At 33.7% G+C, this 15,906-nt stretch overlaps 1 protein-coding gene and 1 pseudogene across 3 annotated transcripts in view; both read right to left on the bottom strand.

The window, feature by feature from the left end:
- The window catches only part of LOC141697183 (TMV resistance protein N-like), a 261,701-nt gene that overhangs the window by 236,716 nt on the left and 9,079 nt on the right, over positions 1–15,906 (bottom strand). The window lies entirely within an intron of this gene.
- Positions 12,279–14,335, bottom strand: LOC141697185 (DNA replication complex GINS protein PSF2-like; annotated as a pseudogene).

Genomic DNA, 15,906 nt, shown 5'->3' on the forward strand with positions numbered 1-15,906 from the left:
GATAAAAAACTAAAGTATATTAATTGTTGTGTTTATTGCAAAGGTTCGGGAGCTCAAGGCCTTTAATGGCTGCTCTCGTGTTTCGTAGCTTAACTCTGCCCTTACGAGATGCCTATGTATCTCTGTGTATTAGAGAATCAAGCCAAAAAACGTAGTTCTGATTGGTGGGGTGAGGCCCCTTTTATATAGATGTTGGGAGTCCTTGAATTGGACTTGGGTTAGGAGACTTGGTGGACAAGTCTCAGAATTAGAATGGACTTTGGAGTCCTAAGAGGTAGGAAGCTGATTCCTTATCCCACCAGGTTCCTTGAGGGTCAATCTACAAAAATTTATTCCTCCATTAGGACTCATCTTATCAGCTGAATTATCCCTTATTAATTAATTATGAAATTAATTAATATTCAGGGTTTTGGGCCTTCTCAAATGGGCCTAGCTGTTGGCCCAATTCTGTTATGATTAATGCAACATTAATTACATACCCAGACCTTATTTTCTTCCCTATCATATTTTGAAAAGAAAAAAATGAAGAAATTATGATAAAATATACTAAAGGTATAATGTGTTTTTTTATACTACTATCCTTGTTATTGCAACATTATACCTCTACCCAGTCTAGAGATTTTAAGTTATGATAATTTAATAATTTTTAGTGTAATGTAGATATATTTATAAGAAAAAATATCTTAAAACAAAATAAAATTCTATAAATTGAAAAAGATTTAATAACTGTACACATTCTCAATGCTTAACAATTTATGGTATTTACATTTATATTAAAAAAAGTATAATAATTATCTTAATATATAATTTACTATCTACTAAAATATTTATACTTCATTTGCAAATTACTTTAGCTTAGTTACTTAAATATAGTATATTTTTGGGAAATAAAACCAATTTTTTATGATTAACTAAGTCATTTACCATCGTTTAAAATTTGAAAATATTTTAATAAATGTTACAATTACCTAATGTATAACCTATATCTAAAATATTATATATAGAAAACTGATTATCATTGAAATAAAAAAAATAGATAAAAATAATCTATAACTACTAAATCTAATATTGTTAGCTTTCAAATTGATTTATCAAAATTTAATGTCAAGATTTTAGGTTCTAATTTTCAAGTTTCAAAATCTCATACCAGCTGGGTTCAATCATATGACCTAATGTTGTTACCGTGAATTGGTGAACAACCAATAAAGAATAAAGAATAAAGAACACTCCACTGCATCTCCTTATTCAATTCGTTGTCCTGAAAAAATCATAAATATAACTGACATTTGTAGTTAATTTAGATAACTTTACCCTTTCATCATACCTGTAATTACAACAAATATGATAAGAAAAAAAAAACTTCGGTGAGAACTTTTATGAAACACTATCAAAATAACATTCATCATGTCAGAAATCAATATCGCAATTCATAATTCATGATCGAGAGAGAAGAATAACGAACCATTTTCATCTATATAGCAGAAATCTGGCAGAATAAAAATTCGAAAATTCGATTAACATTTGAATATTTTTTACATGCACCCACAGAAAATTCGATCAACAATCATCACCCATCTACAGATGCTCTGGATGAGCAAGAGTTTCTCCATACTCGTTTCGTATGCTGAGAATCAACACTCAATAAGTATTATACATTAATTAATTAAAATCTATATAATAAACAAATTAGATACTTACAGAAATACAAACATGATAAAATATCGTTAGGAACAAAATTGAACCCGAGGATAAAAATAACCTCTCTTAAAAATTTCATCAAACATGTAAATCTCAAAAAAGAAATTTGTATAATTGCACGAGGGGACATCAATTTTTACATGTTTTGGCTGAGAAAAATATAATTTTTGATCCCAAACAATTGTTCTTCGCCGTAATCAAACCTAAACAAACAACAAAATATGAAAACAAAATCAAATACGGATGATAAAAATAATGATCAATTATTCATCATGTAGATGCGTATGATTACAAAACAATCAAACGTATATACAAATGGAAATGGATAAACACACCCAAAATATATATCCATAGAAATATAATAAAGAAGAAAAGAAGATGGAGAACAAAATTATGGATTTAATTTTGAAAATGGATGTAGGTGATAATAATGGTAAATCAGATAATCATGTAATAGTAATTTTGAAATTATGGATTGATATGGTCTGTAACAAAGAAAGAAGAAAAGATAATGATTATCAAGGAAAGTAGTAATGATTTTTGAATTTGAATTAGTATAAGCATGAATTTTGGATATGTAATTGATTTGGTATAGTAACAGATGTGAGAAAATCATGCAAATCTTTCCTTAGATAAGATGTTTAAATTTTAAAATTCAAAAAAAATCCATGTTTAGTGTTTTGATGGGTAAAAAAATGGGTAAACTTATATGGATATATCCATGGATATATAGATTTTATACTTAATATGGGTCATGGGTAAATTTATTTACCCATTGGGTAAATTTTGTGGATATATCCATGAATCTAGTGATTTTATACTTAATATGGGTTATGGGTACCCATTTGGAAAATGGGTAAATTAAGGAGTAGTCATTAATAATATATAGATGATAACAATTGGGAGGGACGGAGGGAGTAGATAATTAGGATTCTAATAATTAGTATTCTGGTACGGTACATGTATTTTGGTACACATTAAATTTACCGAATTACCCTAACATATACTCTCTCTGTCCCAACCATTTCTTTACATTTTTCTTTTTGGGATGTCCCATCCAATTCTTTTTATTTCAAAACTTACCAAAAATAGTCAATGGGTCCATCACTTTCTCACTTTTCCTTCCTTTTCACACAACTTTTACTCCACTATCTCCCTTTTATACATTAAAAATTAACAGGTCCCACCACTACATTCACTTTTCTTTCTCTTTTTCACTACTTTATACATATTTCTTAATCTCCGCGCCCAAACCAAACGTAAAGAATTGGTCTGGACGGAGGGAGTACTACCTCCGCCCCCTCATTTCTTTACATTTTTTTTTCACATGTTCGACACGCATTTTAAGGCAACTATAAAGTATACTTCTATACTTCTGTAATTTTTTTAAAAAAAATTCTTTTTTTGTACAAAAATTTGAACATTATATTTTTATTTAAAAGAAAAGAACTTTAAAAAATATATATACAACTACATTTAATAAGGGGGACAGAGGGAGTATATTTTTGTAATATTAATTTTCATAAGACATAATTTTATGCTTTTCGATCCTAAATCTTAATACGCGCCGATATTTACTTTTATTAGAGTGACTTTATCAGTTATGCAGATTCAACCACCTTCATCAGGGTGTGCCAAATAAAACTTTCTAGCAAATTGATGTTGGGCTTCAAATTTCTTTCGATCAAAATTCTTTTAGCTATATATTGAGATGCAACTTGGAAATTCAACCGAAAATATTTAAAAAAGCTGGTCAGTAATTTTGCCAATTATTAGATAATTTATGGGCCTATTTTTCTAAAAGAATTCATTTTTGGGCCTTACTCTATACTAACTCAAATCCCGTGCGATACACGGGTTCTTGTTAATATTTAAAATTTTATATTTATTCTGTAATATTATATTTTTAAAATATTTATTTATAATAATTATAAATTTATAATAAAAATAATAGGATAACCTGTGTTTATATTTTAGTAGGATAAGTAGACTATGTCTAGTTGTTTATTTAACTTATGTTAGCCATGTTAGCCAAAATTATTTAACTTATGCAAACATGCCAACACAGAGTGGTGGCTAATAGAAATATATGCAAACATAAACCAACATTCGCCATATGTTAGCCACATTATTTAACTTATGTATTCTAGTTGTATACAATTCCTAATACACTCTATTTTCTCTTCAAACATATCACATGTTTACATAAAATATTTAGCTGCTTACCATCTATAACTATCTTAATTAATTCGAAGAAGTTTTAATCCGAGTCTATATGTATATATATATATATTCATATAATGTAGACTTTTCTCTTAGGGTTATCTCGAAACATAGTTGCACATGAAAAAAACTTCTCCCATCCTCCATTAGCACGGTTCAGAAGTTGGGATTGAAATTTTTTACTGCATGACAAGATGTTTCTTACACGTGCGGTAATGATACTTAAGCGACTCTGATTTATTATATCCTTCTTATTCAGCATTTATTTAATTCATAGACTGCTCGGATTTACCATATCCATGCACTTGGCTTCATTGTTTGTTTTTACAGATTGTAGCAGCCAACCCTGCTAAACCTAGACTCTTAAGTTTAGCATCCATGGACAGCATTTTTCTTAAGTTCAGACTCTCCACTCTCTTACCTAAATTCGTCTATCGGTCCATGGCAAGTGGCGGCCGGTACAACAAAAAGAAGAGGCAAAAAAGGCTACGTGCAGAGAGAGAAGGAAGAGAAGCAGGCGCATCAGCTTCGTATACTGTTGTGGAAGACAGCAAAAGAAAAAACAAGCCAAACAAAAAGCACAAATGAGTGCAAGATCTAGTAAAAGTTACTGTAGTTTTTTTACGAATTATTCCTGTCATTTGGCATAAATTGCAGATTAACCAAGATTGTTCACAGTACCTTATATACACTAATTAAGCTTTTAAAGTTCTACATTGAATGTTGTTTTTTGCCTCTTAAAGAAAGATATTGTTTTTTTACAGAGACAGTGCATAGCCTGTGACAGGCTCAACTATTTATTTCAGGTCTCATAGAGATGCAAGTGTTATATAATGTCCTCTACTGGTGGATGGTGATACATTTTAGCTCTGTTCAAGTTCGCTACATCACTGAAATTCGTTTTATTATGGGAAGCTGTTTGGTCACACATACGGTGATGGCTAATAAGCTCTAAAGAGACAATTATGCACTAGACTCGGATTTATTACCTCCTTGTTCCGCTCAATCAGTTTCGCCTCTCGTTATAAAGATGCAAGTGTTATGTCTAGGAAGCATTTTTACTATGGATGTTACCTTCTAGTTTATTTACCATCTGTTATACAACTGGAAAATAATGACAAACAAAATAAACATCATTTTAACAAGAATCAAGCAACACTAATAATCAAAATCAAAAGAACTAATTAAATGCTTACAAACTTCATACCTGACAAAATGCATCAACTTAAAAATTCAATTTCCTAAACCACCTCACTCATCCTCATCACGAAAACAACTGACATTTTTTCTGTCCTTATTCCCTCTGTTAATCTCCTCAAAACCTGCTGCCTCTCTCATTTCTTTAACACGAATGATGAAGGGGCCTTTGTCGTACGATTGATTCCTTTAACAGTCAACAGTCATGAAAGCGACATGGAGTCAGATGATATCTTGACTCTGTTTGAGGATTGTGACTTTAACAACTTTCCTGAAGGTGAAGAAGATAGTGAACGGAGGAGAACAGAGTCTGCAAGTGAGTAGTCGAGGTTTGAGATGCAGATTGTGGATTTTGACAGGCGGTGGAGAATGTATTATGCTGGATACTCACCCATACAAATTTCATACACTCATGGTGTTTCTGCCAAGAGATAACAGGTTCATTTTACGTCCCAAATTACTGTGAGTGTGGGATAGCTTCTCTTTTGTTCTACATTGACTGCGGTGCTCCCAGGAGATAACCAATTCTCGCTCCTTTCCAAATCATTGTCAGGGTAATTGCTTCTTCTTTCATTTTCTACATTGTCAACCACGCTGTCATCCTCACTGTCATTGTTCGTTAGATGAAGTCCGTAAAACATTTCTTCCACTGCTGTTGTTGCAATATCATCACCTTCTCTAAGTGACAAGTTTGAATCTGGTAATATTACATCTAATACATCCCCATTATTACTATTGTAAAGAGTATCAGCCCATGTCAAACCTCTTGTGGTGTTGTTAATCGAACAATTAACTCTTGAACTATAGGAAGTATTAAAGCAAAAGATGAGCGCCAGGAAATTGTATGATGCACTTGACTGCGAATTTGTTGACATTTTTGACATACATTCAATCCGATCTGGATACTCTGCTGACGGAAAGTAAATTTCAATCTTATGCCCAAATTCAGAGAATATCTGTTGCAAAATACATCAATATTTAGATTACTATATAATAAATGGAATTTATGTGAATATTTGCAAGGAGTTTGAGATCAAATAAACCTGAAAGAAACGCTTTGTCAAAGTGTATGTCAGAAGAGATGAGTTGCAGCCTGTCAAGTAAAGCTTTCGTAAAGAAGTGAGTCCCTCCAAGCCTAAAATCTCTGTCAAGCCATTACAATTTGTAAGATCCAATTCCTCCAAGTATTTCAAATTGGAAAGATTTGGTAACCTTTCCATACACACACAATTACTAAGATTAAGATATTCTAAAGAAGTGACTTCCTCCAAGCCTTGAAGCTCTGTCAAAACTTCACAATTTCTTAGGTTCAGCCTTTTCAACTGTTTCAGGTTGGATAGGTCTGGTAATCTTTCTATAGCCCAACAGTTTTCAGCCTCTATCCTTTTCAGATTAGGAGGAAGTTCCGATATGGACAACAAATTATTGCAATGTCTAAGATCCAGGTCATCTAGGTTAGAGAGCTGATCAATACTAGGAAGCATTTTTAGCAGATTAACATTAACTGCATGAAGCTCTTTTAAGCTTGTGAGCTTCCCCAGTTGATCCGGTAATTCTTCTAGACCAGTGCAACAAGTAATATTTAAAAACTTCCAGTGCTCTCAAGCGACAGATACGGTCCGGAAGACTTCTTAGATTACTACAATTCTCCAAATTCAAGGATACAAGCCTCACCAAACTTCCAATTGATAGGTGGACCTCCTCCAAACTACTGCAATTTCTAAGGTTTAAAGTTTCAAGAACTGAAAATCTAGTAAAGTCTGGTGTCATGATTAAATTTGGAGAGCTCGACATGTTTAGAGTCTTTAAATTATCAAAAACCTGTGGAACCTGTGGATACAAGTGCAGGTGGAAGAAATAAAATCAGACAATTTTACCTAAATTGTTATAACATATTTATGAAACGTAATAACCATGTTCGGATCCCACATTGTTCTCATTTCGCTATCAGGCAACTCAAGGGTAACAAGTTTTTGGGCATAAAACTCAGAAGGTAAACATTTTAAAGGAAAACGCGTCCAACAAAACCACCTCAAATTTTCAAATGTATGTTCAAAGCTTCCAGTGAGATTAACTTTATTGAGGTAAAGAAATCTTAGTTTACTCATCCTTTTGAATGTCTGTGCTGCAAATGATACTCCCTGATCAAGGGCATTCTCAAAGCCATAGCGATAGTTGCTCGAAATGATACCTTGAATGGCTTTTGTCCCCTAATTCACACACACGCATAAACAAAAGAATTTTTTTTATGACCAATGTGTTACTAGTAAATGTAAGAAAAAAAAGGAGAAACAGAGTAAGTTACCTTGTGCTTCTTTAAAACAATTTCATATTACAAGTGACCATAGTTTCCTACAAAATTCATAGGAAGAGTAAATGATCATATATTCAATTATTGGATACTAGTTGGTAACCCGTCCGAATAGACTTACTATTCGTGCAAAATACAAATATAAATATAATAGATAAAATGCTGTTAAACTATGTAGTTAAAAAAACTAATGCGATTATATTTTACTAAACCGCTTGGATGTTTAGCAACAAATAAAAATTGAAGGTAAATAAAATTTACAGATAGTAGAAATTAGTTTTTGTCCGTTGAGATTTTATTACATAAAATTTTAAAAATAGTTGTATTATTTTATAGCGAGTACCAAGATTTGGGACCTAAATATGATTTCGCTTATTAGTATAGATAGTTGATAATCCGTGCGAAACACGAATTAAAATTAATATATTAATATCAAATCATAAACTGGTACTTGTAAAAAATAGTTATGTGGTTAAAAAGAATCGAATCATTTGTGAAATTTTTCACTATAATTCTAATTTTGCATTGTTTTACTTGATACAGAAATCTAACATATTAGTTTTATTTTCGTTAAACAAATTGTATCTCTATCTTATGAACCAAATATATATTCTTTAGATAATTTAATATTAATTAATATTATTTGATAATTATTTTGTAATTATCCTTTTTAATATAGATTATATAAAATTACTTAATTATCGATAAAAAAATAATTTACAAATTAAAAGTAAATAGATGTTATTAAACTTAATTTAATATTAATTAATATAATCTAAATACAGCCCATAAATTTGTTACTGTTAAAATATATTTTTTAATTTAAAGTAAATAAACATCGTGATGGACAGTAACAAATATGATCGTTAACTCAATAATTTTCAGTTTAAAAGTTATTAGATGTTAATAAAGTCATTTGCCATTACTTAATTATTTTAAAAAAAATTATCCAATTTAAAAGTAAACTGACACAAGACTGACACTAACTAATATAAAATAAAGTTTACAGAGAATAGAAACCAATTCGTGTTAATACGATCGTTAAATCAATAAATTTCAGTTTAAAAATTAATAAATCTTACTAAAGTCATTTGATATTACTTAATTATTTTTAAAATAATATTATCCAATTTAAAAATAAACTGACACTAGTATTGACACTAACTAAATAGAAAATAAAGTTTGCAGAGAATAGAAGTCAATTCGTGTTAATAGTTTAGTTTGTAGTTAGTATAGTTTTTCAAAACAAAAGCAAATATATGTTATTTTACTTAATTTAACGTAACTTAATAAATTTTTAATATAATTTATAAATAAATAAAGTTTACAGAGAATTTAAGTCCGTTCGTGTTAATAGTTTATTAATAGTTTGTAGTTTCTCAAAAACTAAAAATAAATTTAAGTTATTTTACTTAATTTAACATAACTTAATAAATTTTTAAATAATTTACAAATTGTTTAATTTTTTTATTGTATAAAAGTAAATAGACGATCGGGTGAACACTAACTAAAATAAAAATAAAATTTACAAAGAATAGAAATCGATTTATGTTAAAAACAAAGTTTATAGAGAATAGAAGTCAACTTATGTGAGGATTTGGTACTTTGGTATTTTGGTACTTTTAGCACCAAATTATACATGGTTTCGTTTATTAATAAAGAGTACAGATAGTAATAGAGCTGCCTATATATCGATATTACCTATCTACTATGCTTCTCAGGCTCTCAGGGGAATCATTACGTGCAATTCTCTTTCCCATGTCCCGAAGCAGATCATGCATCCCCAACTTATCTTCATCACCGATTGTTATTAGACTTCGTTTCTTAAGAATTTCAATATTACGGTTGACAAAAGTATAACAAGTTTCCATTATTTTAGCAGCATCTTCTTTCTTCCATCCAATGTAAAAACAAGCAATATCTACGAAAATATCTTGCAGAATAGGATTGTTATACCCAAAATTTGGCATTGGATCAATGCGGGTCAAACGCGGGTTGATTAAAGTCAAACTCGGCGTTGCGTGCAAAGGAGAAGATCAAGGCGCGCCCATATAAGTAGGACGCGCCCACTTTTCGTGAGAATGTTTATTAAAGATGATTTTGTGGTAAGGAGGTTTTGAAAGTACTTGCTTGGTGTAGAACGCGTCCAGGGACGTAGAACGCGTCTACCATGGTGGAGGTACCTAGCAGTTGTGGTCCTTTAGCAATGAAAGTTGGAGCACGCACCCAGATGTTTAGGACGCGTCCTGTCTCTGTAAAATGTCATTAGAGGGAGTTGTTGGAAGAACAATACAGGCTTCATGAAAGTCAGGACGCGCCCAATGTGTCAGGACGCGTCTTATGTGTGGTAAATGCATTCTCAAGGGTGAGCTCAGTGTTAGATGTTCAGGTTTATGATGATTGCAGATAAACAGAAGATAAACAGAATGCAAGTAAACGAGATTCAAGCTTTGCAGTTTGTTCAGATTTTCCAGCAGTGGCTATTTCTCAGGATTAGGTTTGTTAGAGTTTTGTGTAAATCTTGTTTATCTGGATAAACCTTATCTCAAACAAACTCACCACCTTATCTTATAAATCAAGTTTAAATCTCTCAAGCCTTATCTCTTTACTTGATTTATCTTTTTCAAACGTACTAACAGATTAGTTTCAAAGTTTTATTCAAATATTTTCAAACAAACTTATCTTCCAATCTTATCTTGTGTTTGAAAATAAATCTGTTAGAACTTTGCTTATAAATACAACTCTTCATTTCAGATTTGTAGCTAACACTTTCACGAGAATCTTTCATCATCTGAAATCATTTTCTTGTTTCATACCCGAGATATTCATATCCAGAAAAACAAGAAACCTAGTTTGAGTTGTAATCAATTTGTTTATTCTTGTACTCGTGTATTCATATCAACTTTGTGCCGGGTTGTGGCAAGCTTGATTTCAAAGTATAGCAAGGTAGCTAGAAGGCTAAGGAATAGCAGTGGGCTAGGTAGCAAGGTAGCTTGGGAAAGGGTTTCTTTCAGGTGCTATATTTGTAATCAAGGAAAAGACTGTAAGTTCTTTTATTAAAGTTGATATAATACATTCTCTATGCTAGTTGGCATGGGGACTTGGATGTAGGCCATAGACTAGGTGTAGGGGCCGAACCAAGTGAAAACTTCTGGTATTTTTACTTTTCAGTTTTCAGCATTCTGCATTTTATTTCTGTTATTTATTTTCTGCAGTGTAATTGAGACTGTCTCATACCCTGTCTCATTTGTAAAGGGACTGTCCCATTTGCATAAGAGAACTGTACCATTTGCCTTGACAATTAGAATATTATTTTATCTATCGAGCCATCGAATTTCACTCAGGACAAAGCATGCATGGAAAGGAGCAATGGAGGGTTATTTCTACTAACATATTTGTTGAAGGTACTCTTTGAAGAATTCTCTCCTTGATTCAGTTTTCAGATCCAATGGTCATCCATTGTAGCGTCTAATTCGCGAGAGAGAGACCGAGCGAGAGAGAGAGAGTGAGAGAGAAAGAGAGAGTATGGAGGAAGAGTGAAAGAGTAATGTAACAGAATGAGAAAATCATGCATGATTTGTTTTTTTTGAAATTATTTTTCATAGATAGGCTGATTTTGAAATTCAAAAATAGATAATTAGTAATTAAGATGGGTCAATTGAAACTAATTGGATAGTCCATGGATATGCCAAAATATATAGGATTTGGGTCATGGATAAATTTATTTACCCATGGGTAAATTAGGTAGTAGTCATTAAGATATATAGATATAGACTTTTCTCTTAGGGTTATCTCGAAACATAGCTGCACATGAAAAAAACTTCTCCCGTCCTCCATTAGCACGGTTCAAAAGTTAGCAGGGATTGACGTTCGTGCACAATATTTTTTACTGTGTGACAAGATGCTTCTCACATGTGCGGTAATGACTAATAAGCTTGAAGAAGATACTTAAGCGACTGTGATTTATGATATCCTTCTTATTCCGCGTTTATTTAATTCATAGACCGCTCGGATTTATCGTATACTTCTTATTCCGCGTTTATTTAATCCATGCTCTGGTTCTCTAGTTTTTGCAACTGTTAGTGTTATACATCAACGCACGCACTTAGCTTAATTGTTTGTTTTTACAGATTGTAGCAGCCAACCCTGCTAAACCTAGACTCTTAAGTTTAGCATCCATGGACAGCATTTTTGTTAAGTTCAGACTCTCCACTCTCTTACCTAAATTCGTCTATCGGTCCATGGCAAGTGGCGGCCGGTACAACAAAAAGAAGAGGCAAAAAAGGCTACGTGCAGAGAGAGAAGGAAGAGAAGCAGGCGCATCAGCTTCGTATACTGTTGTGGAAGACAGCAAAAGAAAAAACAAGCCAAACAAAAAACACAAATAAGTTGGCTTTTTACGAATTATTCCTGTCATTTGGCACAAATTGCAGATTAACCAAGATTGTACACAGTAGCTTATAAACACTAATTAAGCTTTTTACAGTTCTACAATACTGGTGAATGGTGATACATTTTAGCTCTGTTCAAGTTCTTACATCACTGAAATTCGCTTTATTCTGGGATGTTGTACTTGGTCACACATACGATGTTGGCTAATAAGATTTAAGGAGACAATTACACACCGGACCGAATTTATTATATCCTTCTTATTCCTTTCACTCAGTTTCGTCTCTCGTAATTTAATTTATAGAGATGCAAGTGTTATGTCTAGGAAGCATTTTTATAGGATGGATGAGTTTGTGACATATATATAGTTACCTTCTAGTTTATTTACCACCTGTTATACAACTGGAAAATAATGACAAACAAAATAAACATCATTTTAACAAGAATCAAGCAACACTAATAATCAAAATCAAAAGAACTAATAATCATTTTAAATGCTTACAGACTTCATACCTGACAAAATACATCAACACAAAAATTCAATTTCCTAAACCACCTCACTCATCCTCATCACTAAAACAACTGACTTTCTTTCTGTCCTTATTCCCTCTCTTAATCTCCTCAAAACCTGCTGCCTCTATAGTTTCTTAGTCACGTATGAGGAAGGGGCCTTTGTCGTACGAGTGATTCCTTTAACGGTCAACAGTCATGAAAGCGCCAGGGAGTCAGATGATATCTTGACTCTGTTTGAGGATTGTGACTTTAGCAACTTTCCTGAAGGTGAAGAAGATAGTGAACAGAGGAGATCAGAGTCTGCGAGATTGTGGATTGTGGATTTGGACATGCAATGGAGAATGTATTATGCTGGATACTCTCCCATACAAATTTCATACAGAGGACTTCCTTTAAATTTAGAAGGGCATCTACTTTCTTCTTCTACACTCACAATGTTGCTGCCAAGAGATAACAGGTTCATTTGACGTCCCAAATTAGTGTGAGTGTGGGATAGCTTCTCTTTTGTTCTACATTGACTGCGGTGCTCCCAGGAGATAACCAATTCTCGCTCCTTTCCAAATCATTGTCTGGGTAATTGCTTCTTCCTTCATTCTCTACATTGCCAATCACGCTGTCATCCTCGCTGTCATTGTTCGTTAGATGAAGTCCGTAAAACATTTCTTCAACTGCTGTTATTGCAATATCATCACCTTCTGTCAAACCATTACAATTTGTAAGGTCCAATTCCTCCATGTATTTCTGATAACTTTTATATATTAATGTATATAACTATCTATGTTTTAATGATGAACAAGAAAAGAAAAGAAGAGGAAGAAGACAGAATCTCTTTAATGACTACATTGCAACTGGATTCTAACCCTACAATGAGCTAGGTGGGGCTTTATATAGAGCCCAATATCTTTCCACTACAATGACTATACTAACCTCCTATTTTATTCCTCAATACTCCCCCTCAAGCTAATGAGTAAGAACAAAGTGAAACTCTTAGCTTGAAGCTATAAACTTGCTACTGCTAGTAAGTACAGTACTACAGCTGGGACTTCAAAAGATAATATGCAATCTGTTTTTTCTTAAAGATATTATGCAATCTGTTTTTCTGGTGGAAATTTCCTCCTTGCTTGATAGAAATTTACTAATTTACATGAAATGCCCTCACTACTGCTGTGCCTTAAAGAACAGAAGGGATCCGCCAAATGTTAAATTTGCTGGCGCTATATTCCAGCTTCAGAGAATTTCTTGGAATCCAGGCAAAGAAAGTTAGTAACTTTCACGTGACTTCCACCAATCTACGTAAGTGTGTCGGTCCTGCTGGAAGCCTCTTGCATAAATGAAGGAGATTGCAGTTGTTGCCGTGAACCTTCTCATCGAGGTCTAAGCGGACGTCTTGGTCCACCATCAGCTGCTTGTGAACGTGCATCAGGCCTTCTCTCTGCATCCTGTATCATCTCTGGACTATCGAGTTTATAAAATGTCTCGAGAGCTTTTGCTACAAATGGGCATACTATATTCACTTCCATTGCTGACAAGTTTAACAGCTTTACTGCATAAGTACGCTCAGATATTATCTCCAATCCAGTGCCAATTTTGTGGAATCTAACATCTTTAATGTCTTCAATAAGAGACCTCAACATATATATGTCTGGAATGTCATCACGAGCATGGTCAAAAAGAAGTGTTGCGATCTCTACATAATGAAATGGAAGTGGTTGAAAATCCCGAGCCGAGTCACGCTCTGCTTCCAAAACCTGCGTTAACTTTTCAACTGACATCCAATCAGGAAGTCTTGTAGTACACTTCCCTCTCTTCTTTAAGGCCACTGCTAGCCTCCATATAGGCACCTGTGTTGCGATTTGCGGGCGAAAAGGTCCAAAATCCCCAGATCTCAAATTGAGAGGATCCATCCTCATATTCGGAACAATCTCAACCATTTCATCTTCAGCAAGAAATTCCAACTCTGCAGCAGAAAAAAGCAGAGCTATGGGGATCAGATTGACTTGCCATGCCCACAAAATTACACGAATCAGTAAGAGAGATGACAGTTACTAAGACGAAATGTGATGGCTGGCACGTCCCGCCTTTGCTTGCCAATAAAGGACTGCTTTAACTTCATTTAAGTCCTGACCTTGCTCGCCATTAAAAGACCCTAACTTTGATTGCCATTAGAGGAATCCCGTCTTTACATGTCATTAGAGGACATTTGCTCACAGAGCTCAACAATATCAGCCAACTTGACGCTATGCAAGCTCAACTGTAAATGCTCACAGAGCATAAAACAAGCACAAGTATTCAGTCACTTCACTGGAGCGACCTCTTGGCTTCAATAATATCAGCCAACTTGACGCAATGCAAGCTCAACTGTAAATGCTCACAGAGCTCAAAACAAGCACGAGTACTCAGTCACTTCAATGGTATGACCTCTCGGCTTCAACAACCCATAAAAGGGCACAACACACAAGGGGAACAAGCTCACTAAGGAGCAACCAACAAATCCCAACGAACTTTACACACTATTCTGATATATTATCTCCTGCCTTGGCTCTCAGTCGGCTCAAGATATTGGCAACTCTTTAGTATTGTCTACTACTGGTCCCCCAAAACTTGCTCTTGTCGGAGTAGACTTTTTCTTTCCAGTTGCCTTTTCTTTCAATCTCTTCCACCATTTGAGAAGGCTGTGAGTGTAGAAGCAACCCCCGTTTGCAGCCACAATAACTAAAAGGATCAGCCTCTTCTTTCTATTACTGACATTCCCCTTCACATTTCTTGTCCAGTGGTCTTCTACACAATTGGCCATTCCCTGAAAATGATGCCTGGTTGAATTGAGCACCAAGCAATGCAGGAAGCTCACCTTCAAGGTTATTGCAGGAAGGTGATTGGATAATAATTCCTAGGAAGAATATCTGGAAATTTCGTCTGATATTTCTGCTGTCAAATTGTTCTTGCCCAAATCCAGCTTAGTCAAATTAAACAGACGAGAGAGATCAGGCGGAATATGGCCCTTAAAAAAATAGAGCCAAGATTTAATGTAAGAAGAGCAGAACAATTTTTAAGTTCTGGTGAAACAGAACCAGAAATGTTATTGTTGGACAAGGAAAGAACAAGTAATGACTTGAGAAAACCAAACGTCAATGGTATGTGACCAGAGAAGTTATTCGACGAAAGTTTCAAGTAGATTAATGCTAATAAGCTAATGAATCCTTTAGGAACATCACAAGACAACTTATTTTCCTGAAGCAAAATCACTTGCAAATTGGGTAAACGAGCAATTTCAAGTGGCAACTCCCCAGAAAGATCTTGCCTGCTTAAATCAAGAATATTTAACTTGTAAAGATTTCCGATACTACAAGGTATTTAACCCGAAAAACCAGCATTAATCAAATTAAGAACAGATAAAATTCATAAATTTTCAGCTTCTGATGGGATTACCCCAGATAACTTATTTCCTCCGAGATTTAACACAGTCAAGTTGCTGAAACCTGTCAACTCTTTAGGCAAGCTTCCATTAAGATTATTATCCCTTATCCCTCAAGTTCAAAGATTCTAGCTAAATGAGATTGCCTAAACTAGAAGGAACA

The sequence above is a fragment of the Apium graveolens genome, chromosome 11 (genome assembly GCF_009905375.1).
Source record: "Apium graveolens cultivar Ventura chromosome 11, ASM990537v1, whole genome shotgun sequence".
In the NCBI taxonomy this organism is placed as follows: domain Eukaryota; kingdom Viridiplantae; phylum Streptophyta; class Magnoliopsida; order Apiales; family Apiaceae; genus Apium; species Apium graveolens.